Here is a 25337-nt window from a genome sequence, read left to right on the forward strand (position 1 = left end):
GAACTTTGCAACCTCCCTGTGGATATTGATCCCTAAATATTTAAACTGCTCTACTACTTGGAGTTTAGTTTGCTTTGAGATGTGAACTGGATCAAAATTATCGATTAAGCAAAGACTTGACTTGGTCCAGTTCACCTCGAGACCCGAGAAACTACCAAATTTGGCTACAGTGTCTAAGAGTGCATCTAAGGAATTCCCTGGGTTCGCTAATTACACCAACATGTCGTTTGCATATAGAGAAAGTTTCTCTGTGACGCCAGCCACTTCCCAACCTTCTATATATGAGTTGGAAGAAATGAGTATGGATGAAGGCTCCATTATCAATGCAAACACCAAGGGGAAAAGGGGGCAGCTTTGCCTGGTGCCCATTCCCAGGGCACCAGGCAGAGCAACTGTAACCAGTGCAAAAAATTCCTAGGAAAACCCATCCGTTTAAGCGTTGCCCACATAAACTCCAATTCCACTGAGTTGAAAGCCTTCTCATTATCTAATAAGGTCAGGACCGTCATACCCCGATTATCGTGACTAACCTGTAGATTAGTGTATAAACATCTCAAGTTGATATCAGTAGTTTTCCCCGGCATGAAACCCGACTGGTCCACCCCCACTAAGGAAAGGATTACCTCCCTCAGTCGCAGCACCAGTATTTTTGCAAGAATCTTAACATCAAGATTCAGGAGCAAGATAGGTCAGTAGGAGCTACATTGGTCCAGCAGTCTTCCTGGTTTGTGGATCACTGCGCTTGTCGCCTCTGAAAAAGAAGGTGGTAGGGAGCCTTGCTCAAACGCATATTCAAAAAGCTTCCAAAGTCTGGTACTGTGTTCTTTAGAGAATAACTTGTACCATTCCGCCGGAAAGCTGTCTAGCCCCGGAGCTTTCCTCGCCGCTAAGGATCTAATAGCGAGTTCAATCTCCGTGATCTGTGCCGCCAAGACCCCCTTATCTTCGCATGCAAGTGTAGAAAGTTTAATCCCAGCCAAAAAACTGTATATATATATAGAATAATAGGAAGTAAATCGGCAACATACATCTCAAGGCTCTATGAACAGTACACCTTGGTCAGTCATAACTCCAGCAACCACCGTCTGGGGGGCCTCCGAGCGAGCCAAGTAGGCTAAGGCCATAACATTCTTATCCCCGTCTGAAAAAACAGCTTGTCCCTGAGCAAAGAGTTTCTTTTGAGTATAGTAACCATGTTGAGCCTTAACCCTTAACCGGAACTACTTTGGTATAAAATACTACCCCTAGTCAATTAGGCGCACATTCACACCAGAGGAAGAGGAGACAACAGTTCAAGAACATCTTTCATATTTACTCCACAATCGGTAGCTTGTCAGCGACGAGGTCTCACATCCAGATGCCTGTCAATCCAATCTGCTTCTGGGGTTTCAAAGAAATGGACAGTGTCACCATCTTGCACTCGCAGCCAAGAAGGATATAGCATTGCATATTTTATATTCCGCTCCCTAAGTCATACCTGGACCTCATTGAACTGCTTCCTTTTCTTTTGAACGTCTGCTGTGAAGTCCCGATAGAAGGACAACCGAACATTTTCATAGGTGATGTTACCCTTCTGTCGTGCAGCTAACAGTATGGCATCCCTGTCTCTGTAATTCAGAATCTTCATAATAAATGGTCTGTCAGGGGCTCCCACAGGTAGAGGTTTGGAAGGGACCCTATGTGCTCTTTCGACAACGAAGCAGTTGGATAGGGTAATAGGCTGTAGAATGTCTCTAATCAGTTGTTTCGCAAAGATTTCTGGTGTGGATCCCTCAGCCCGCTCTGGCAAACCCAGAATACGAATATTATTTAGTCGGTTGCGGTTTTCCGCGTCTTCAGCCCTGGCTTGTAACATCTTGACCTGCTCCCGCAATTGTCTAGTGTCAGTTTCGCCCGCTCTGGTTATATCTTCCACATCACTCAATCTGCGTTCCACTTCAGTGGTTCTTTCACGTATTTTGTCAAAGTCATGTTGCAGACAGCTGAGATCAAACCGGAGATGATAAATTTTCGCCGTCAATGCCGCTTGGCACGTGGCAATCGCTTTCATAATTTGAGAGGCCTCAGCTGAGGTTTCTATGGGAGGAGACCCTACGTTTCCCTGATCTGTTTGACTCATGGCATCCATAAACACTTTTGCGACAGAAGTAACGGATGTGGCAGTTTTGAGGCCCAAATGAGACCCTCACGGCAGGCGGAATAGTAAAATATGAAAAAAGACAACTTTGCCAGCACAGCAATCAAACTTCACAGGATAGTCCTCAGAATGGTATCAATAGAAAGCAAATGGCTGGACGGCAGCAGGCGAAATCAGGACAACCTGGGCTAGTATAACTGTAGGATTAGCAGGATGTATCCATTAGGTATAAGATATTATCCAGGAGAGATTTGGGCACAATAGATGTAAGTTAGGCAGGGCATATTCCCCACAGCAGTTAGGAGATTAGGTCTCTTCCAGTAACGTTCTCTCCCGTGACAGGGGTCAGAAGATCTAAGAGACTGGCTGCACATGATGTGATATGACAGCCTCTATGGTTTCACTTGTTTCTGTGTTGTTGCTGGTTATGACCACACCTCTCATCTCAGGTGTAGCTTAAGTGGTCATTCCAACTCCTCTATTTAGTCTGGTCTCACCCATCATGCTATGCGGTTGACAGCTCCTTTCTGGTTGTGGAAGTGCTGGTGTCTGGTTCTCCACTGAGTTTCTGCTCGTCTGCGTATTTTGGAGTTAAGTGTCTATTTCCTATTTCTAGTTTGTTGTAGTCCCCTTTCTTTTGGTATTAGGCCTGAGGGAGTCTGCTGTTCATTCAGCTGGGAAGGAACAGGTTATCTTTTGTCCTGACACTATTTACAGGGCCCTTTAGGGTCAGATAGGGCTCTAGGTTCCTACATATGAACATTCCTACCATTGAGGTCTGTTTAGGGATTCACTAGGTGGTGACCTTTCCCCTTTCCCTAGTTTTCATGTGTAGTACTTCTTCCCTTCTCTCCTGTTTTTGGTGTGGATTTTACCACCCACACCGCGCCGCGACTCTTCCAGGGCACAGTAACTTGCACATAACTACACTCTTGTTTCTCTTATGTTTGCGGTTTGGGCTGGGTGGTTGCAAAAAACTGCATGAGGCAGAGATCAGACAACTCGTAGACGAGGTCTCTCTGTAGCTTATCGACGAGATTAGTGGCAAATCATCGACAACTTGTTTGTCAACGAGAAACACTTGTAAAGGTCCCCAAACACATTAGTCTACTGTCATTTATTGCTAAAGCTTCACAAACATACACATTAGTGTATTGTTAGCTGAAGCCGTCAAAAACGGCGAGTTCGGCTGACACTTTAATGTATATGGGGAGCTCCTTATTCTGACCTGACAAATGAAGCCAGGGAGAAGAAATGATAACTTCCATTAGGCCTCTTTCACACGGGCGTCGCGAATGAGGGCCGCATGCGCTCAGGGTGCATTGCGGCAAACCCGCACGAGTAGGCACGCAATTTCAGTCAGTTTGTCTGCAATTGCATTCCGTTGTTCAGTTTTTTCCGCTCGAGTGCAAAGCGTTATAATGCGTTTTGCATGCGCGTGATAAAAACTGAATGTAGTACCCAGACCCCAACCTGGACTTCTTCACTGAAGTTTGGGTTCGGTGTTCTGTAGATTTTATTATTTTCCATTATAACATGGTAATAGTGGGAAATAATAGCATTCTTTAATACAGAATGCTAAGTAAAGTGTCCATTAAGGGTTAAAAAATAATAAAAAAATTACTTATCTCATCCACTTGATCGCACAGCCGTTATCGTCTAAAGTCCTTTTATCTTCATTCAGCAGGACCTGTGCTGACGTCACTGCGCTCACCACGTGGTGAGCGCGATGACGTGAGCGCAGGTCCTGCAAGAAGAAAGAAGATGATAACGGATGAGGTGACTAATTTTATTCTGTATTAAAGAATGCTATTATTTAACATTACAACCATGTTATAATGGAAAATAATACAGTGAATGGACTTTAATGGGGTCCCGGGGCTCATCTCATCTCCTTAGCAACCATCCGTGAAAATCGCATTGCATCCGCACTTGCTTGCGGATGCAATGCGATTTTCACGCTGCCCCATTCATTTCTATGGGGCCTGCATTGCGTGAAAAATGCAGAATATAGAACATGCTGCGATTTTCATGCAACGCACAAGTGATGCGTAAAAAACATCGCTCATGTGAACAGCCCCATTGAAATAAATGGGTCCGGATTCAGTGCGTGTGCAATGCATGCACGTCACGCATTGCACCCGCGCCGAAAACTCGCCCGTGTGAAAGGGGTCTTAGGTTAAATGCACACGATCAGGATTGCATGTGGATTTTCAGTGCGGATTTGCCTGCGGAAAACTCGCACCGTAGGTCATGTACATTGTATTCTATGAGAATTTGAAATTTTGAATGCACACGATGTGGATTTTTTCCAAGCGGATTTTCACCTGTGGTGCGGATTTTAAAATCCGCAGCATGTCAATTTATTGTATTTTTTCTGACCGGATTTTCTTCATTCACTTAGTAAAATCCACATGCGGAAAATCCGCACTAAATCCGCATGCAAATCCGCACCAATTGATGCGGATTTACCGCACAGATTTGCCTGCGAACACCTACGGATTTCAGTGCGGGTTCTCCGCACATGAATCCTGAACGTGTGCATGTACCCTTAGCGTTTATGGAGAGTTAAACCACAACCAGGAAGTGAAGAGCAGCGGGGAACAGTGATTGTGGCTATAGCTTTTTTTTTTAACCCTTTGTGCCTTCCTTTAAAAAAATGGTCTCCTTATTTTACACTACAGATTGGGAATGGACAAGATAGGGGCAATGTAAAAAGTAAAAACTTTATTGATGTTTGCATGTGTGGTGCAGGTGTTTGGTGCAACTTATTTGACGCTGCTGTCACGGCTTTTGGTTTGCGCTGTTACACTGTTGCCAGACTGGCGGTTGCCCATGGCAACGTGTTGCTGAGTGTTCCTCCAGGCTTGGTGTGTTCTGGTGGTTCACTGCTCTTGGCTTTACCATCAGTCCATTGAGGGCCACCCTTTTGGCCAGGCTGATCCCCTTTTACCCCCACTCCCCGCCATGACATTATGACCACAAGGGTGGCCCTCAATGGACTGATGGTAAAGCCAGGAGCAGTGAACCACCAGCACACACCAAGCCTGGAGGAACAGTCAGCAACACGTTCCCGCGGGCAACCGCAAGTGTGGCAACAGTGTCACAGCGCAAACCAAAGGCCGTGACAGCTGCGATCTAGACACTGGAAACCGCCTGGGTTGTGACGTTAGTAAATTGCCTTATTAGGCAGAGATGAGCGAGTCTTCTTCTTTTTACTTCTTTTCTAGAATAAAGGAACCACATATATAACAATCTGAAAACAAGTATGCTCTATAATTAATAGAGAGGGTATTGATAACATACACATAAGTCCATGTTAGTCCCTTTCCCTGGTGTCATATGCAGTGAAACAGGGAGAGGATGATCTTTGCCTTTCCTCCTCTCTCTGTACCCTGTCTGCATATCTTCCTGTTTACACCAGTCCTATTCCATGCTGAACATAGCCAGCTGAAGTGGATAGCTACATAGACCTGCTATATCTGAGGCAGTAAAGCTGCAATACAGCCAGTGAAATATAAATTGACATTGACCGAGGTATTGACCAACATCGACATCTAACAACATCAACCAAAGCATTAAACAAGACATCAACAGACATTGAACAAGACATCGGCCAACATTGAGGAAACATCGATCGACAGAGACACCGATCTACATCGATTGCGGCACCAAGGGACACTGACCGTGTCACCGACTTACATCGGCTGAGACACTGCTCAACATCGACAGAGACATCTATCGATATCGACAGGGACATCAATTGACATCAACTAACATCAACAGAGACATCGACCAAGATATTAACCTACATTGACTGGGATATCGACCTGCATCGACTAAGACATTGATCGATGGAGTTACTGATCGACATTGACGAGACATCGATCGTCATCGACTGAGATGTTAATTAACCAAGACACGACCAACTTTGATATCGATTGATATCAACTGAGACATTGACCGACAATGACTGAGACCAGTCTTTTAGGCCCCTTTCACATGAACGAGGTTTCAGCGCAGGTGCAGTGCGTGAAGGGAACGCATAGCACCCGCACTGAACCCTGACCCATTAAATTCAACAGGTCTGTGCACATGTGAGAATCGCAGCATGTTCTATATTCTGCGTTTTTCGCGCAGCCCTGGCCCCATAGAAGTGAATGGAGCTTCAGTGAAAAACGCATTGTTGAGTAGTTAGATAGATAGATAGATAGATAGATAGATAGATAGATAATTACCCAACTTTGCAGGTTCCAGCCAAGGGTTTGACAGGAAGCGATATGGATTTTGCCTCTTTCATGTTGATCACATTTTACCTTTCTCTCTGTGGTCTGATCACAGCCGCACAGTTGTCTGTGATTTCTCGGCTCTTATTACTGCTCTGGGGCTTTCTGTGTCCCTCAGGACTCTCACACATCCACTATGTCTCCTATGTAAAGACCTGTAAAAGGAACCAAGAAAACAAGAGAGACTGTAATTATATAACATAGAGAAAGAGTATGAGAACCAGCAGCAGGGAGCTGGAGCCTCCAGGGTCCATGGGTCAGTGGCACATGGTTGTTGTCCCAGGTTAGGGTGAATTTCCAGGGAGCAGCAATGTTGTCTCTTATACAGGTTTTAGGGTTGTTCCTTCTTCCTGACTGGTACTTTATTGGCAGTTTTTTGGTCCTCTTCTACTCCTCAAGTAGGCCCTTAGTCTGGCAAGCATCCCTTTGTTGTGGAATTTGCTCAATTCCTTTCTTGTGGCACTCCTCTAAGGACCACAGGAGTGGCTCCACTTCGTTGACTACATGCAGAATCATCTGTCCAAAGCTGGGACCATATCCAAGGACAAATAGATGATAGAGTCCATCCATCGGGTGATGAGAACCTGTGAACGCTGCTCTTCTCCATAGAAACCGCAATGGGGGCAACCGAGAGAAGGAGGAAACCACATAACAGTGCGGGCAGAGACGCACCAGACTCTTCAGTCCTGGTTAGCATTACATAGACCATAAGGTTTGTATGTGTGGTGGGCGGGGGCATCTTAACCCCCAAATGGAAAGGGGGGGGGGAGAAGCAAAATAAGTTTTCTTATGTAAGTGCAGAATAAATCTAGAACATAATTATTTAATACAGAATCTTTTTTATTATTAATAATAATAAAAATAATATTTTTTATACGGCGCCAACATATTGCTCAGTGCTTTATATGTGTAAAATATGGTAAATTAATACCGTCTGTTGTAGTATATTGCCAGGTTGGAGCCGTCAGCCATAGTATATTGCCAGACTAGAACTGTTGATTATTGCCGGACTGGAACCGTTGGTTGTAGTAGGTTGCCAGGTTGAAGCCATCAGCCGTAGTAGATTGCCTGGTGTGAGTCGTCAGCAGTAGTAGATTGCCAGTCTGGAACCGTTGGTTGTAGTAGATTGCCAGGTTGGAGCCGTCAGCTGTAGTAGATTGCCAGGCTAAAGCCATCAGCCGTAGTATATTGCCAGACTGGAACCGTCGGTTGTAGTAGATTGCCAGGTTGGAACCATCGGTCATAGTAGATTGCCAGGTTGGAGCTGTCAGCCGTAGTAGATCTCAGTAGATTGCCAATCTTCATCCTGCTGGATATGCCTGTTGCAGTAGAGTGCCATTTCAAATCTAGTAGATTGCCAGACTGGAACTGTCAGTCGTGGGAGCTTGCCAGGTAGGAGCCACCGTTTGTGGGAGATTGCCAGGCTTAATCCGGCAGTCACAGTAGTATACGTGGCTGGAACCGTTGATCTCCGTAGACTGTTATGCTGAGTAGTAATCATTGCTGTGCAGAGAACGCAGAGCAGAGTCTGGAGAGTCCCCTCTCAGTATATCATTGAAGCTGGTGCTGTAGACTCTGTAGCTGTGCTCGTTGAAGCAGACCTGCTCCTGTAGTCAGTGCACTGCTGAAGGTGTCGGTGAGTGTGCAGGAAGTTTCCCGCACACAGGCATTGGTGAGACTGACATTACAGTACGTCGGCTCCTGCAGAGAAATCTGACCTCCTGGGTCTGGAAGGAATCTTACCTGAGAGCTGCAGAGGACCGCACTGCATAGAACACATTGGTGCAGAAGATACGGCGGAGCCTTCCCCCAGAGACAGTGCACCAGCAATAGGGGATCTGCCGGGGAAATCAGCCATCTCTGTCTCATCCAATCTGATTGAAGCTGATATGCAGAGTGTGCCAAAAACGAGGCGAGTATCTGAAGGAGAAGAGCATGAACCGTCCGCTCATCGCCCACACGTGAAGCTCCAGCGGTGCTGATTCTGGCGTCCATCCAGTCCACGAAAACTTTGTATGGATGACAACGTCTATAGCCGACCACAGCCGCACGAAGCCGGTGATCTCTGCCTCCTGCTGGGTTACAGAAACCTGCAGCCTAAGCATGAAGGGTAACAGAGCCATGTCCACAGCCGTCTGTACTGAGCTCTGCTGCTTGGGGACGGTGTTTTATAACCTCTGTGTGATGTCACAGGAGAGGGGTGTTCCCGGCATTACAGGACTGGGCTCGATTCTTTCTCGTTGTGTCGTTTCGATGCTCGTTTATCAATCGTTGGTCGTCACTGCCGTCTCTGACACTCTGGTGCTAAACGCGGCAAATACAGAGTGTGCAGCAAAGTTACTGTAGATACTGACGGCCTCTGCTCACTGCACCGTACCGCCACTCAGTGTACTGTCCATAGGGAAGAAGCTGGCAGGAAAAACGGTGGCAATGCAGGTAGGAACATGGCGGTGAAAACAGTGAGAGAAAAGGCAGAGAAGCCAGTGAGAGAAAAGGCAGAGAAGCCAGTGAGAGAAAAGGCAGAGAAGCTGTGCAGAAAAAACTGTACCGTATAGTTCAATTACTTGGATGTAATAATCAAACGAAGTATAATACACTTTACCTCATTCCTGTGATAAACCTGCTGTAATCCCATCCCCAGTGCAGAACTATCACACCCATCAGATTGTACTTCACCAGCTGCAGCCTCTTCTTCACTGCACGGACACAACTATAATATGAGTTATAAATAAATAAATAAACCTCATATATGGTGACGTCATAGATTACTCCGCCCCCTGCTCCTCCCCCTAATCTCCACTGCCTATAAAACACAATGGGAGTGTTCTAGAAGACAATGATCATGTAAATTAGGCACGAAAGGCAGAACCTCCCACGCCCGGGCATTGAACTGTCAGAAGAGATGATTCCCTTTTGTTTGCAGTTCGGCTTTTTGTTTGCACAGGACTGCAGGAAGCAGAGATTAGCTGTCCAGGACCGGTCTACCCAGGCGTCCTGTTTGTAGGTTTCACCAGAAAGGGTTCTAATAACGAGAAGAATCTTAATGTTATTGGAAAAAGTAAAACATGTAACATGTAAAAAAGTATAAATAATTGGTTTTGCTGCATCAGTAACGGCCCGTCCTATAAAGTTCATGCGTTATTTATCACATGGGGGACGGTGTTAGAATTGCTATTTCTTTATCACCTCGTCTCTAGGGAAGAGCGAACCAGAACTGTAAAGTTTCGGTTCGTACCGAACATTGAGGGTTTGGGCATCCGAACACGGACTTTATTGCTGAAGTTTGTGTTCGGGTTTGGTGTTCGGATGCTAAATAAAGTATGTTGAAAAGCTGCAGCGCAGCCAATCAACAAGCTTTTGTAGCTGTGGGCACTAAGAAGCCATCACAGTCTAGTATTGGCATGGCTGTGATTGGCCGGCGAAGAACTGTCTATTTTGTGGGTGATCTCAAAGAATTAAGAGAGCATCAAATATAGAACGTGGATGTGGTCGTGCTGCTGTTGGTCCAGGGAGAGGACGTGGTCAATCGATGCCAGCTACGAGCCCAAATGAACACCTTCCTCTGGTGTACGCAGGTGACAGGGCGTTCTAAAATAATTTTGTATGCCGAAGTAACGCTGTACAGTAACGCTTCACCTCAACCCCTTGCACATCAGCCAAGCAGTCTGAGCCCCAAGTCATGCAGCAGTCACTTATGCTTTATGATGACTTTGCTGGCAGGTTTTTTTTGTGGGCCATCCACCTAGACCTGCCCCAGAAGTGGAAGAGATTGAGTGCAATGATGCCCAACCACTTATGTTTGAGGATGAGGACATGCGAGAACCACCGCAGCACATCTCTGATGATTATATTCAAGGGAAATGTCGCACCAAGATGAAAAGGGGATCCAAGCAGAGGTGCACCCACTAACAGACAGCACCCAGTCTGATAGAGATAAATAGATAAAAAAGTAGAAGTGGGGCACTCACTTAAAGTATAGGGATCTTGTGTTTATTAAGGTAATAACAATAATAACAATAATAATGAAGCAATAAAATACCATATAGCAATATTACATTAGGGTATCAGAATATTCATAAAAGTGGAGCAAAATAAAATGTGGTACTATCGACAATAAGCAATAAAATATAGCTATAATAAATACAGTGAAAAAAGCGTTAATGCAATACTAGGATATATTAATTAATATATATAGATCCCGATAAATATAGATAAAATTGTGAGTTCATATGTCAGCCATAGTGACATTCACTGAATAAATCCTGAGGGATAGTTCCATATGAGGTAATCCGTTCCAATAACCAGTCTTTCAAGGGTACTCTCAAAATGAATAGGTCAGAGTCCCAAGCGTATGCAGCTAAAAAGTTTTTACTGTGTATCAGTTTGGCTGCTAATACGCACAGCGGCGTCCCGCTGTAATTGCGATCGCTTGTGAGTGGGGTATACAGGTGCTTACCCGAGGCTCCTGGATAGCGATTCCTCGACACGGTGCGTTGGTGTACTGCTCCGGTCTCAAGGATAGATGTCCTGTTTCAAAATTAGCACCAGTTGAAATGTTTGTTGCACGCGGTATGAGTGACCTGCGTGATGCAACACCGATGGTTCCGGTAATAGCTCTGGCGCACAGGTGATGACTTCCAGGTTTCTCGGACTTGTAGACCCACTCGTCCTGGTGGGGGGGGGGTATTAATATATCCTAGTATTGCATTAACGCTTTTTTCACTGTATTTATTATAGCTATATTTTATTGCTTATTGTCGATAGTACCACATTTTATTTTGCTCCACTTTTATGAATATTCTGATACCCTAATGTAATATTGCTATATGGTATTTTATTGCTTCATTATTATTGTTATTATTGTTATTACCTTAATAAACACAAGATCCCTATACTTTAAGTGAGTGCCCCACTTCTACTTTTTTATCTATACATCTCTGATGATGATGACGAAACTGCTGGGGTTTTCTGCCGCGTGCAGACCGGCAAGGAGGGCAGGGGGGAGGAGTGGGTGGAAGATGATGTGGAGAATAAAGAGGTCCTAGACCGCACATGGAAACAGGGTCATCTGATTAACATGTGCAATTCAAAGGAAGAGGTGGTGGTCATGCAGCGCCAGCCGCAAAGCAACAGAGGAAGCAGGGTGCAAAAGCACAGCAGCCCCTAGCCAGTATGCCTGCTACTACCCATCGCGCCGAGGGAATGAGCACACCAAAGCCAGTTCAAAGGAGTTCCCTGGCATGGCAGCTTTTCAGGCAGTGTGCTGACGACAGGACACAGGTGGTTTGCACGCTGTGCAGGCAGAGCCTGAAGAGAGGCATAAATGTTCTAAACCTGAGCAGCAACTGCATGACCAGGCATCTAAATGCAAAACCGAAGCTGCAGTGGAGTACACACCTGAGGAATCACAAAAGATCTCAGGCTCCTCCTGCTCCCTCTTCTTCTGCGATTTTGGACTCTTCCTCCTCCTCTGGAGTGATAGGGCCACCTGGCACGCCTCAAAGTTAGGATGTGACAGCAACACCACCACCATTGTCACCGAGCATCTCCACACTGTCCCATGGAAGCGTTCAGCTGTCCATCCCCCAAACACTGGTGAGAAATAGGAAGTCCTACCATGTCCTACCATGTCCTACCGCATGTCCTACCACCACCGAGGATTGCTGGATGTTTCTCGTTGCCCTCCCTACCGCCTCCTCATCCTCCTCTACCGCCTCCTCATCCGGTCAGCGTAACACCTGCACCGCCAACTTCAGCACAGCAGGGGGGAATCAACAGCAGGCGGTTCTGAAACTGATATGTTTGGGGGAAAGACCCCACAATGTGCAGGAGCTGTGGACAGGCATCCAAGAACAGACCGATGAGTGGTTTGTGCTAGTCAGCCTCAAGCCTGGCCTGGTGATGTGCGTCAATGGGCAAAATCTCATAGCAGCTTTGGGCCTAGCCAGTTTGGTGCACATCTCTTGCCTGGCGCATGTGCAGAGGTTCCTGAAGAATTACCCCGATATGTCGGAGCTGCTGCAGAGTGAGGGCCATCTGTGAGCACTTTCAGCGTTCTCACCCTGCTGCTGCTCGCCTAGCTGCACTGCAGCGTAACCTCTGCCTTCCCACTCACCGCCTCGTATGCGACGTTCCTCCACCTTGCACATGCTGGAGAACCTGTATGAGCAGCAGCAAGTAATAGTGGAATTTCAGCTTCAGCAGGCACGGGTGAGTCACTTTGGGGAACAGCACCACTGCACCAACGAGTAGGCCTCCATGCGGGGCATGTCTGCCGAGTTGTGCTGTTTCGAGTACTCCACCAACATGACCAGCGTTGATGACGCAGTAATTAGCTTTACTATCCCAGTTCTATGTCTTTTTGAAAAAAGCCAGTCATTCACAGGTGGCTCGGAGGTTGGGTTCCTGCACCAACAGCGGCCAGATACACAAATGTCCTGCCAGGGCACAGTTTTGGAGGATGAGGATTCACAGCAGGGTGGCACCCAAATCAGGTCACGGGCATCACTGGAGCATGGCTGTGGGGGATACAGAGGACACAGACAATACACCTCCCACCAAGGACAGCTTGTCGTTGCCTATGGGTAGCCTGGCACACATGAGCAAGTTCATGCTGGACTGCCTGCGCAATGACCGGCAAATTGCCCTGATTGTTACTAGCGCTGATTACTGGGTGGCCACCCTGTTGGATCCCCACTACAAGGACAATGTGCCTTCCTTACTTCCATCACTGGAGTGTGATCGAAGGATGCTTGAATACAAGTGCACACTGGTAGATACTCTACTGACGGCATTCCCACCTTGCCGCAGGGGCTCAGTGGAAAGAGGAGGTGGAGAAAGTCGTTTCAGTGTTTCAGCAACATGGTGGAACAGTACGTGTACGCACATCTGCACGTACTGACTGATGGGTCTGCCCCATTTAACTTCTGGTTCTCCAAATTGGACACTTGGCCAGAGCCTTGAAGGTGCTGGGCTGACCTGTGGCAAGTGTATTGTCCGAACGCGTGTTTAGCACCTGTTCACAGCCAACGTGGACAAGCTCACTTTCATTAAAATTAACCATGGATCCCACAGGACTTGTCTGTACCTTGGGCAGAGTCGAGAAGTATACCGGCCGCACCCAGTTATTGTTACACTCCAGCTTAGTTTGTACGTTCTTTTTGCCATTTCCCGATGTTTTGGGGCCTCTCCAAATAGAAAAAAAAACAAAACACAAAAACAGTGTTGGATTCCTCCTCCGCCTCTTCCACCTACACAGCCATGTACACAGACTCCTCAACCTCCTACTCCATTTGGACCTCCGCCTCCTGGTTCAAGATTATTATTTTTGTGTATTCTGTTATTTTAAGTCTTTTTTTTGCAGGGCAACTGTTCGGCTCTTTGCTTCCTTTTGCAACCCTCTAGCCCTTACTACGACTATTTTAAAGCCATTTTACAGCACCAAAGTTCGGGTCCCTATTGACTTTTATGAGATTTGGGGTCAATTTCGGGTCAAGTTCGGATACCCGAACCGAACTTTGAACTGAAGTTTGTCCGAACCGAACATCCTCGGGTTCGCTCATCCTTATTCTTCACTGCACGGATTCAACTATAAAATGAGTTATAAATAAATAAATAATAATCTGATACATGGTGATGTCATAGATTACTCCGCCCACAAATCCTCCCTGTAAACTCTACTACCAATAATAGATGATGGGAGTGGTTCAGAAAATCCCGATCACATAGCCACACTCAGTTTTCTCAGTATCCAAAGAAGAGATGTTTCTCTTATGTTTGCTGTTTGGGCTGGGTGGTTGCAAAAAACTGCTTGAGGCAGAGATCAGACAACTCGTAGACGAGGTCTCTCTGTAGCTTATCGACGAAATTAGTGGCAAATCATCGACAACTTGTTTGTCAACTCATCAATGAGGCTGTTCTGCAACTCGTCCACGAGAACCACTTGTATAAACCCCATACACGTTAGGGTGGGTTCGCACTAGCATTATGGCATTCTGATATAGGTTCCGTTTATAATAGAATATAATGGAATGCCCAGACGGAATGCAATTCGGAAGCCTTTAAGAGGCATTCCGTTTTGATCCGTCATAATAGAAGTCTATGGGCAAGCATAAGTGATCCGTCTGGTTTCCGTTATGCAGGACCGAAACAATGTCCTGCCCATAAACTGACGGATCAAAACGGAATGCCTCTTAAAGGCTTTCGAATCGCATTCCGTCTGGGCATTCCATTATATTCTGTTATAAACGGGGCCTATATCGGAATGCCATAATGGTAGTGCGAACCCACCCTTAGTCTATTTATTGGTAAAGCTTCACAAAGTGTATTGTTGGCTGAAGCCGTCAAAAACTGCAAATTCTACCCAGAAATGGAAATCTCCAAATATTCCCCACCTAACGGAAATACTTCCTAAATTGAACTCCACTTATATATATGAGAAAACTATAGAGAGAGCCGGGCATTCCTTCTCCAAGTTCGCAGAGGTGTGGAGTTCCTGGAGTAAATCTAAATATGCAACACAATCCTTAGACTAAGCTCTTCTATGTAAAGGAGAGAATCCTTGTACGAGAAATTGCTAGACTTACCTTCAGAGATATATCCCTTTCCCCCTACCTGTTGTGTTTTGTATGTAGGTTTGATGTTCCTGCCTTTATACCCTATGCTTCGAACCAATGTCAGTACTGCCAATGTGGCTCTGTAAATGTGCTGACGGGTTTGTACAACCTATGTTGTATTTGATGTACTTTTAATCAAAATGCAAATAAAAACTATTGATTTAAAAAAAAATGCTAATTCATCCGACATTCTAATGTACATGGGGAGCTCCTTATTCTGACCTGACAAATGAAGTCAGGGAGGAGAAGAAAGAAGATCTTCTACCGGGATATAAGTGGCCGCCAAAAGTGTCTGGCAGTGGCTTTCTCATCTCCCTCTATAGCATGGATGCCCAACATCCAGCTGTTGCAAGACTACAACTCCCAGCATGCCTGGACAGCCTACAGCTATCAGCCTACAGCAGGGCATGGTAGGAGTTGTAGTTTTACAACAGCTGGAGGGCTGCAGGTTGAGCATCCCTGCTCTATAGAATACACAAAGTAGATAGGAAATTCAGCCAGCACTTGCTCCCAGGATCTGCGTTGCAGCAGGAAGAAGCGAAGCTCCACGTGGAACTGATAAAGAATCCCAGCAATCCCTATCTTGCTTGAAAGTAAATTCTTTTTATTCCATATTCATAAATGTCTAGCAGACGCGTTTCGGCATGTAGCCTTTGTCAGTCAACTGACAAAGGCTACATGCCGAAACACGTCTACTAGACATTTATGAATATGGAATAAAAAGAATTTACTTTCAAGCAAGACAGGGGTTGCTATAGAATACAGAGACATCTTTAAACAACCCGAAGATGGATGTGTATGGAAGACTTGTTAAGGAGTTGGGAGGAGAAATAGATGTCGGCCTACAGCTATCGGACGTCTGTGGCCCATCTTTCTCATTGACAAGCTCGTTTAACAACCCAGTCAGAAGCTTGCTTGGCAGTTTGTCATTCAAGTCATCTGGCAACCTAACATGGAGGTGACTACTCAACTCACCCAGGTGACCGGCTATCTGACTGAGATGAGGTTGGTGGTTGCGGCTTGCTGGCTGAGACGGGATTGGATGACTGGCAGAAGGCAACTAAGTGGCTGTAAGGTTGTCGGCGTAGATAAGGTGAGGAGGTGGCTGAAATAATTTGGAGAAATTATTTTTGCCCGGCCGAATCCCGGCCCTAATGTTGGAAACAGACCAGATTCCAGCAGGGAAAGGTAGTATCCTGCTATTCCAGACTAACTCTAGCAGACTATTTCTCAGAAAATTTTCCCCTTAGTGTGAACCTAGGCGTAGCTTGTCAGATTTGCTGCATAGACCTGAACAGAGACTTCCTGCAAATTGTAAGAAAATATGCAATTTTCTTCCAATTACCTTCTACTCATTGCAGATGCTACTGTATAAAGTATGCACCCTGCTTCACTGTTTATACAGGAAGGAAACATCTATCTCCAATATGGCCGCTCCCAAAAAACATATCGGGCAAAATAAGGTTTAAGGTTTAAAACAAAAGGTTTAAAATAAAAAAGAAGCATAGTTACCAATCCCTGCCTCTGCCATTCTGACCCTGTGCCAGTTGCCGCTGCACTTCGCGTTATGGTCCTGTCATGACATGTCAGAATTACCAGGAAAGGCTGCTCGGCCAATCGCTGGGCTTTCCTAGCGTTTATGATGAGTCAAAGCCCAACCAGGAAGTGAAGAGCAGTGGGGAACGGCACGGGAACGGCGATTGTGACTATGGCTTATTTTTTACCCTTTCTGCCTTCCTTTAACAAAGCTCTGCTTATTTTACACTACATATTGGGAATGGACAGGATAGGGACAATGTAAAAAGTAAAAACTTTATTGTTGTTTGTGTGGGTCATGTAAGTGCTTGGTGCAACTTATTTGATGCTGCGATCTAGACGCTGGTAAATGCCTGGGTGGTGGCATCAGTAAATGGCCTTATTAGGCAGAGAGGGAAGATTAGATGAGCAAGTCTTCTTCTTCTCACTTCTTTTCTAGAATGAAAGAACCACATATAAAACAATTACGTATGCGCTCTAATTAATGGAGAAGGGATTGATAACATACACATAAGTCCATGTTCGCCCCTTTCCCTGGTGTCATGTGCAGTGAAACAGGGAGAGGATGATCTGTGCATCTCCTCCTCTCTCTGTACCCTGTCAGCATGTCTTCCTGTTCTCACCAGTCCTATTCCATGCTGATCAAAGCCAGCTGAAGTGGATAGCTACATAGACCTGCTGTATATCAGGCAGTATAGCTGCAATACAGCAAGAGAGATATCAATTGACATTGACCAAGATAATGACCAACATTAACATCTACCAACATCGACCAAGGCATTGAACGAAATATCGATAGACATTGAACAAGACATCGACTGACAGTGACGAAGACATCGATCAACAAAGACGCCGATCAATATCGACGGAGACACCGATCTACATCGATTGGCACACCGATGGACATCAACCGTGTCAATAATTGACATCAACTGAGACACTGATCAACATCGACATCTATCGATATCGACCTGGACATCAATTGACATCGATAAACATCAACTGAGACATTCACTTACATTGACCGAGATATCAACCTGCATCGACTAAGACATCGATCGTGATCGATGGAGGTACCGATCGACATTTACGAGACACCAATCGTCATCAATTGAGACATTAATTGACCGAGACACGACCAACCTCGATATCGACTGACATCAACTGAGAGATTGACCGACAACGACCGAGACCAGTCTTTTAGGCCCCTTTCACACTAGCGAGTTTTCTGTGCGGGTGCAATGTGTGAAGTGAACGCATAGCACCCACACTGTATCCTGACCCGTTCACTTCAATGGTTTTTTTCACGCATCATTTCTGCGTTCTGTGAAAATCGCAGCATGTTCTACATTTTGTGTTTTTCACGCAGCCCTGACCCCATAGAAGTGAATGGGGCTTCAGTGAAAAAGCATTGATTCTGAATGCAAAGGGGATTGGTGAGTAGATAGATAGATAATTACCCAACAAGTCCAGGGTTTGACAGGAAGCTATATGGATTTCGCCTCTTTCATATTGATCACATTTTACCTTTCTCTCTGTGGTCTGATCACAGCCGCACAGTTGTCTCTGTTACTTCTCGTCTCTTATTACTGCTCTGGGGCTTTCTGTGTCCCTCGGGACTCTCACACATCCACTATGTCTCCTCAGTACAGACCTGTATAAGGAACCAAGACAACAAGAGAGACTGTAATTATGTAACAGAAAGAGAGAAGTAAAAAGAGTCGGCGAACCAGCAGCAGGAAGCTGGAGCCTCCAGGGTCCATGGGTCGGTGGCACATGGTTGTTGTCCCAGGTTAGGGTGATGCTGTGAATTTCCAGGGAGCAGCAATATTGTCTTTTATACAGATTTTAGAGTTGTCCCTTCTTCATGACTGGCACTTAAATGACAGTTTTTGGTTCGTGTCTCCACCACAAGTAGGCCCTTGGTCTGGCAAGATTCCCTTTACTGTGGAATTTGCTGAATTCCTTTTTTGTGGAGTGGCTCCACTTCATTGCCTACGGGCAGAATCATCTGTCCAAAGCTAGGACCACATCCAAGCACAAATGGATGATACAGGCCACCTATCGAGTGATCAGAACCTGTAAACACTGCTCTTCTCTATAGACATTGCAATTCAGGCAACCGAGGGAAGGAGGAAACCACACAGTGGTGCGGGCAGAGAAGCACCAAACTCTTCAGTCCTGGTTAGTATTACATAGACCATAAGGTTTGTATGTATGGTGGGGGAGGGCATCTTTATTCCCAAATGGAAAAAGGGAGAAAGAAAAGTCTCCTGTTACAGAAAAGCAAAATACGTTTTCTTATGTAAGTGCAGAATAAATCTAGAACATTGCTATTTAATACAGAATCTTTATTATTTTTTAATAATAATAAAATAATATTTTTTATACGGCACCAACATATTCCACAGTGCTTCATTTCTGTAAAATATGGTAAATTAATAGTTGCTGTGGCTTTCCAGGTAGGAGACTATGTTTGCTGTATCTTGGTAACTGGAGCCATCGGCCAGAGTAGATTGCCAGACTGGAATCATCAGTTGTGGGAGATTGTTAAGCTTCACCCACCAATCACAGTAGACTATATGGATGGAAGTGTTGATTGCAGTAGATTTCCATGCTGGAAATACCGGTCAAGGTAGATTGCCATTCTATATCCGACAGTCACGGTAGATTGCCAGACTGGAACTGTTGGTTGTAGTAGATTACCAGGTTGTAGCTGCAGGTCGCAGTAGATAACCATTCTAGATATGATGGTCAAGGAAGATTGTCATACTGGGACCGTCAGTTGTAGTAGATTGCCAGACTTAAACCGTCTGTTGTAGTAGATTGTCAGGTTGGAGCCGTCAGCCGTAGTAGATTGCCAGACTGGAACCGTTGGTTATTGCCAGACTGGAACTGTCGGTTCTATAGTTTGACAGACTGGAACCGTTGGTTGCAGTAGATTGCCAGACTGGAACCGTCGGTTGTAGTAGATTGCCAGACTGGAACCGTCGGTTGTAGTAGATTGCCAGTGTGAAACCGTTGGTTTTAGTAGATTGCCAGGTTGGAGCTATCAGCCATAATAGATTGCCAGACTGGAACAATCGGTTGTAGTAAATCGCTAGGTTGAAGCCGTCAGCCGTAGTAGATTTCCAGGTTGGAACCGCCGGTCGTAGTAGATTTCCAAGTTGGAGCCGTCAGCCGTAGTAGATTGACAGGTTGAAACCGTCGGTCGTAGTAGATTGCCAGGTTGGAGCTGTCAGCTGCAGTAGCTTGCCAGGTTGGAGCCGTCAGCTGTAGTAGATTGCCAGGTTGGAGCCGTCAGCCATAGTAGATTGCCAGACTGGAACCCTCGGTCGTAGTAGATTGCCAGACTGGAACCATCGGTTGCAGTAGCTTGCCAGGTTGAAGCCATCACCTGTGGTAGATTACCAGGTTGGAGCTGTCAGCCATAGTAGATTGCCAGGTTGGAGCTGTCAACTATAGTAGATTGCCAGACTGGAACCGGTTGTAGATTGCCAGACTGGAACCGGTTGTAGTAGATTTCCAGGTTGTAGCCGTCAGCTGTCGTAGATTGCCACGTGGGAGCCGTCAGCCGTAATAGATTGCCAGATTGGAACCGTCGGTCATAGTAGATTGCTAGGTTTGAGCTGTCAGCCGTAGTAGATTGCCAGACTGGAACCGTCGGTTGTAGTAGATTGCCAGACCAGAACCGTCGGTTGTAGTAGGTTGCCGTGTTGGAGCCGTCAGCCGTAGCAGATTGCCAGGTTGGAGGTGTCAGCCATAGTAGATTGCCAGGTTGGAGTCACAGATCTCAGTAGTTTGCCGGTCTTTATCAGACAGTCACAGTAGATTACACGGCTGGATCCATCAAGCACTGTAGATTGCCATGCTGGATATGCCCGTTGCGGTAGATTGTCAGACTGGAACCGTCAGTCATGGGAGCTTGCGAGGTAGGAGCCACCTGTCACAGTAGATTGCCAAGCTGGAGCCCCCGGTTGTGGGAGATTGCCAGGCTTTGTAGTCACAGTAGAATACATGTCTGGAACCGTTGATCTCAGTAGATTGTTAAGCTGAATAGTACTCACTCATTGCAGTGCAGAGAACGCGGAGAAGAGGCTGTAGAGTCACCTCCAAGCATATCATGGACTTGAAGCAGACCTGCTCCTGTAGTCAGTGCACTGCTGAAGGTGTCGGTGAGTGTGCGGGTAGTTTCCCGCACACATGCATTGCGGAGAATGACATTACAGTACACTGGCTCCTGCAGAGAAATCTGATCTCCTGGGTTTGTAAGGAATCTTACCTGACAGCTGCAGAAGACCGCACTGCATCGAACACATTGGTGCAGAAGAGACGGCAGAGCCTTCCCCCAGAGACATGGCACCAGCAATAAATGAGTCTCTGTTTCATCCAATCGGATATGCAGAGTGTGCCAAAAACGAGGCTAGTATCTGAAGGAGAAGAGCATGAACCGTCCGCTCATCGCCCACACGTGAAGCTCCAGCGGTGCTGATTCTGGCGTCCATCCAGTCCATGAAAACTTTGTATGGATGACAACTTCTATAGCCGACCACAGCCGCACGAAGCCGGTGATCTCTGCCTCCTGCTGGGTTACAGAAACTTGCAGCCTAAGCATGAAGGATAACAGAGCCATGTCCACAGCCGTCTGTACTGAGCGCTGCTGCTTGGGGACAGTTTTTTATAACCTCTGTGTGATGTCACAGGAGAGGGGTGTTCCCGGCATTACAGGACTGGGCTCGATTCTTTCTCGTTGTGTTGTTTCGACACTCGTTTATCAATTGTTGGTCGTCACCGCCATATCTGACACTCTGGTGCTAAACGCTGCAAATACAGTGTGCAGAAAAGTTACTGTAGATACTGACGGCCTCACTGCACCGTACCGCCACACAGTGTACTGTCCATAGGGAAGAAGCTGGCAGGGAAAACGGTGGCGATGCAGGTGGGGAACACGGCGGTGAAAACTGTGGGAAAAAAGGCAGAGAAACCAGTGAGAGAAAAGGCAGAGAAGCTGTGCAGAAAAAACTGTACCGTAGAGTTCAATTACTTGGATGTAATAATCAAACGAAGTATAATACACTTTACCTCATTCCTGTGATAAACCTGCTGTAATCCGATCCCCAGTGCAGAACTATCACACCCATCAGATTGTACTTCACCAGCCGCAGCCTCTTCTTCACTGCACGGACACAACTATAATATGAGTTATAAATAAATAAATAAACCTCATATATGGTGACGTCATAGATTACTCCGCCCCCTGCTCCTCCCCCTAATCTCCACCGCCTATAAAACACAATGGGAGGGTTCTAGAAAATACTGATCATGTATTTAGGTACGAAAGGCAGAACCTCCCACGCCCGGGCTCTGAACTGTCAGAAGAGATGATTCCCATTTGTTTGCAGTTCGGCTGGTTGTTTGCATAGGACTGCAGGAAGCATAGATTAGCTGTCCAGGGCTGGTCTACCCAGGAGTCCTGTTCATAGGTTTCACCAGAAAGGGTTCTAGTAATGATTGTGAGGACCAGATGAAAATCATTTATCCCGCGTGGGGAACAGTGTTAGATTTGCTCTTTCTTTATCACCTCGTCTCAAAAAAAAACTAAATAAAAGTCCAAAAATGTATCAAAAATAGTGGCAATAGAATATTTCACCCATCTAAAGAACAAAACCTTATACGGCTTCGTAAAAAAAGAAAGATAAAGATGTTGTCTTTGAACAGAATAATAAATGATTTCATTGTCCAAATGCATTAAAACTTTAAAAAGCCCTAGAAATGCGCAAAAATTTTTAAATAGTATCTCCCCCTGTCCAGTGGTTAGGATAATATATGCCACGTGCACTGTAAAAAAGAAGGGACTGGGGGCCTGGAAATGGGTAGAGCCTGTCCACAGTCGGACACATTGACACCATATTGGCTATTGATATGAGCGTTCCACGTAAGTGATTTATCTACCATTTCACCATCAGCAGCCCATGACTGTCCAAATGTGGGTACTAGGGATTAACAAATTGACTATGGATGTAACATCCGAAGTCGATTCGCATAATACTTTGTTTGAATACTGTATGGAGCAAGCACTCCGTACAGTACTAGAATGTATTGGCTCCTATGAGCCAAAGTTATCACGAGACTTCGCATAATAACTTCAAAAATGTATTTCTACTGTAAAAAAAAACATTTCCCGAACTCATGTTCGGTTCCAAGTGGTACCTGGATAGCGCGGTGAGTTGCTGAACATTTATCTACGGATGTTATAAACTAAATATAGTGATTCCATTGACTGAAGCCTATTTATCTGCATTGGAAGAGCGACGTTGTGGACTTTACTGTTTGCTGATGGCTGCAGAGTTTTATGTAAAGCAGAAATGGACTGTTCTGTTTTTATACTTTTTATTTTCCAGTATGCGTAATACCTTTTACCAGTCTTGGTTTCTGATGTAATTACACGTATTAAACCCAATATATATTATTGTGGTGAATTGTCTACTCGTCAATAAATCTACATCGTCTCGTCAACAATGCAGATGAGCTGAAGGCTACTATCAAAGCAACCTGGGCTTCCATAACACCTCGGCAGTGCCACAGGCTGATCTAGTTCATGCCACGGCGAATTGATGCAGTAATTCATGCAAAAGGAGCCCGAACCAAGTACTGACTGCACATACCTTTAAGTACGTCAACATTTCTGTATTAAAAATAATTTTCTTAATTGGTCTTACACTACTCACAAAAAGTTAGACATATTTCGCTTTCAGGGGAAATTTATGGAAAATGTAAAAAGTTCCCGCTCCAGTGAAATTATATCAGGAAAGTCTGGCATTTAAATAGAAGCAGCAATGGTGATTTCCTCATCCCAAACTATTTATTGAAACAAAAGCCCACACCAGGGTATACCCCCACAAAAATATCAATGTCTCAATAACTCATGTGGCCTTGAGCATCAATTACAGCTTGACAATGACGTCTCATGCTGTTCATAAGTCGACTTATTGTCTGCTGAGGCATGGAAACCCACTCTTCTTGAAGGGCGGCCCTCAGGTCATTGAGCTTCTGGGGTACAGAGTTACGAGCCTCTACATGGCGACTCAGCTGATCCCATAGGTTTTCAATGGGATTCAGGTCTGGAGAAAGAGCAGACCACTCCATTTAAGGTCCCCCAGTTTCCAGCTGCCATTCCCTAATGATGCGAGCTCGATGAGCTGGTGCATTGTCCTCCATGAAGATGAAATTAGGCCTGTGTTTTTCATGCAGAAACACAATGACTGGATTACTGATGTTATTTAAGTAGTATGGGCTAGTCACTGTACCATTCACAAAGTGCAGGGCAGTTCTGTATTGACTAGTAGTGTTGGGCGCGAATATTCGAATCGCGAATTTTAATTGCGAATATCGCCACTTCGAGAATTCGCGATTTTGAATATAGTGCTATTTATTCGTATTCGTGAATATTCTAGATTTTTTTTTCATCTGAACCCATGATCCCTCCCTGCTTCTTGCTTGTGGACCAATGAGCAGGCTGCAATGTATTTGTCAGAGCTTAGCAACACCCCTAGCAACCAATAGGAAAGCTGCCTACCCCTTACTATATAAGAACCTCCCCAGCAGCCATTTTCAGCAGTTTTTTTGCAGTTCAGAGAGCGACAGCGGTGTTATTTATGTGCTCTGTGCTTTGCTGTGTCATTACATTAGTTAGTTAGTTATCTCATATATATAATATAGATAGTGGGATATAGTCAGTGTAGGTTATATCCTGATATAGTGTAGCTGACCATACATACATGCTACAGACATAGTGCTGTGATGTCACAAGTTCACAACAATACTTAGTGCACCAATCAGTAATGTGTAGTCAGACCTGTTAAAATGTGACATTGCACGTATTGCGGCAAAATATGCGCATCATTAATCGCAAATATATTGGAGCACTCTATCTGCATATAAAGCTATTGTAATGTTCCGCCGTGCCAACCATTTTCTCGAGTCTCAGGAAACTTCTAGCAGCTTGAAAAATTTTGCAAAAGTGACCCACGCCGGTATTGCGCGCACAATACGCGCATATTACAGTGCCGATTTTCGCAATCAAGAAAATAACCGCAAATTCTCTATTTTGTCAATTTATGACGAATATTCGCCCAAATATTCTCAAAATATCGCAAATTCAAATATTGCCCTTGCCGCTCATTACTATTGACTAGACACACCTGCCCACACAGTAACACCACCACCACCAAAGGCTCGTCTGGTGACAACAGTGGCTGATGCATAGCACTCTCCTAGACGTCTCCAATATTGTTGGCGGCCATCATTTCTGCTCAGCATGAATCGACTTTCATCAGTGACCAGCACTGAGGCCCACTAGTCCCTTGTCCAGCGTAGATGCTCCCTGGCCCATGCAAGATGATGATGCAAGTGCCTGGTGGCGTGGTCAGGTACGCTTGCAGGTCATCTAGCACGCAGACCATGCTGATGAAAACAGTTTTGAATGGTCTGATGTGACACTTGGGTGCCTCTCAGTTCTCTTACATGTGCCTGGAGTTGTGTTGCATTCATCATTCTGTTCTGTAGGGCATTGTTCACCACGAAGCGGTCATCAGTGTGGAATGTGGCCAAAAGACGTCCACTTCCATGCCTTTCTGTGACTCTTCCAATCTCTCTGTACCTCATTGAACTTACTAACATACTGCAATTTATTGTGCAGATCTGCGTAGATCCTCACATTTCAGCTCCCCTCTCCTGGTTCTAGAAGCTCCATTTCCGCATTGC

The sequence above is a fragment of the Bufo gargarizans genome, chromosome 6, assembly GCF_014858855.1.
Source record: "Bufo gargarizans isolate SCDJY-AF-19 chromosome 6, ASM1485885v1, whole genome shotgun sequence".
Lineage (NCBI taxonomy): Eukaryota > Metazoa > Chordata > Amphibia > Anura > Bufonidae > Bufo > Bufo gargarizans.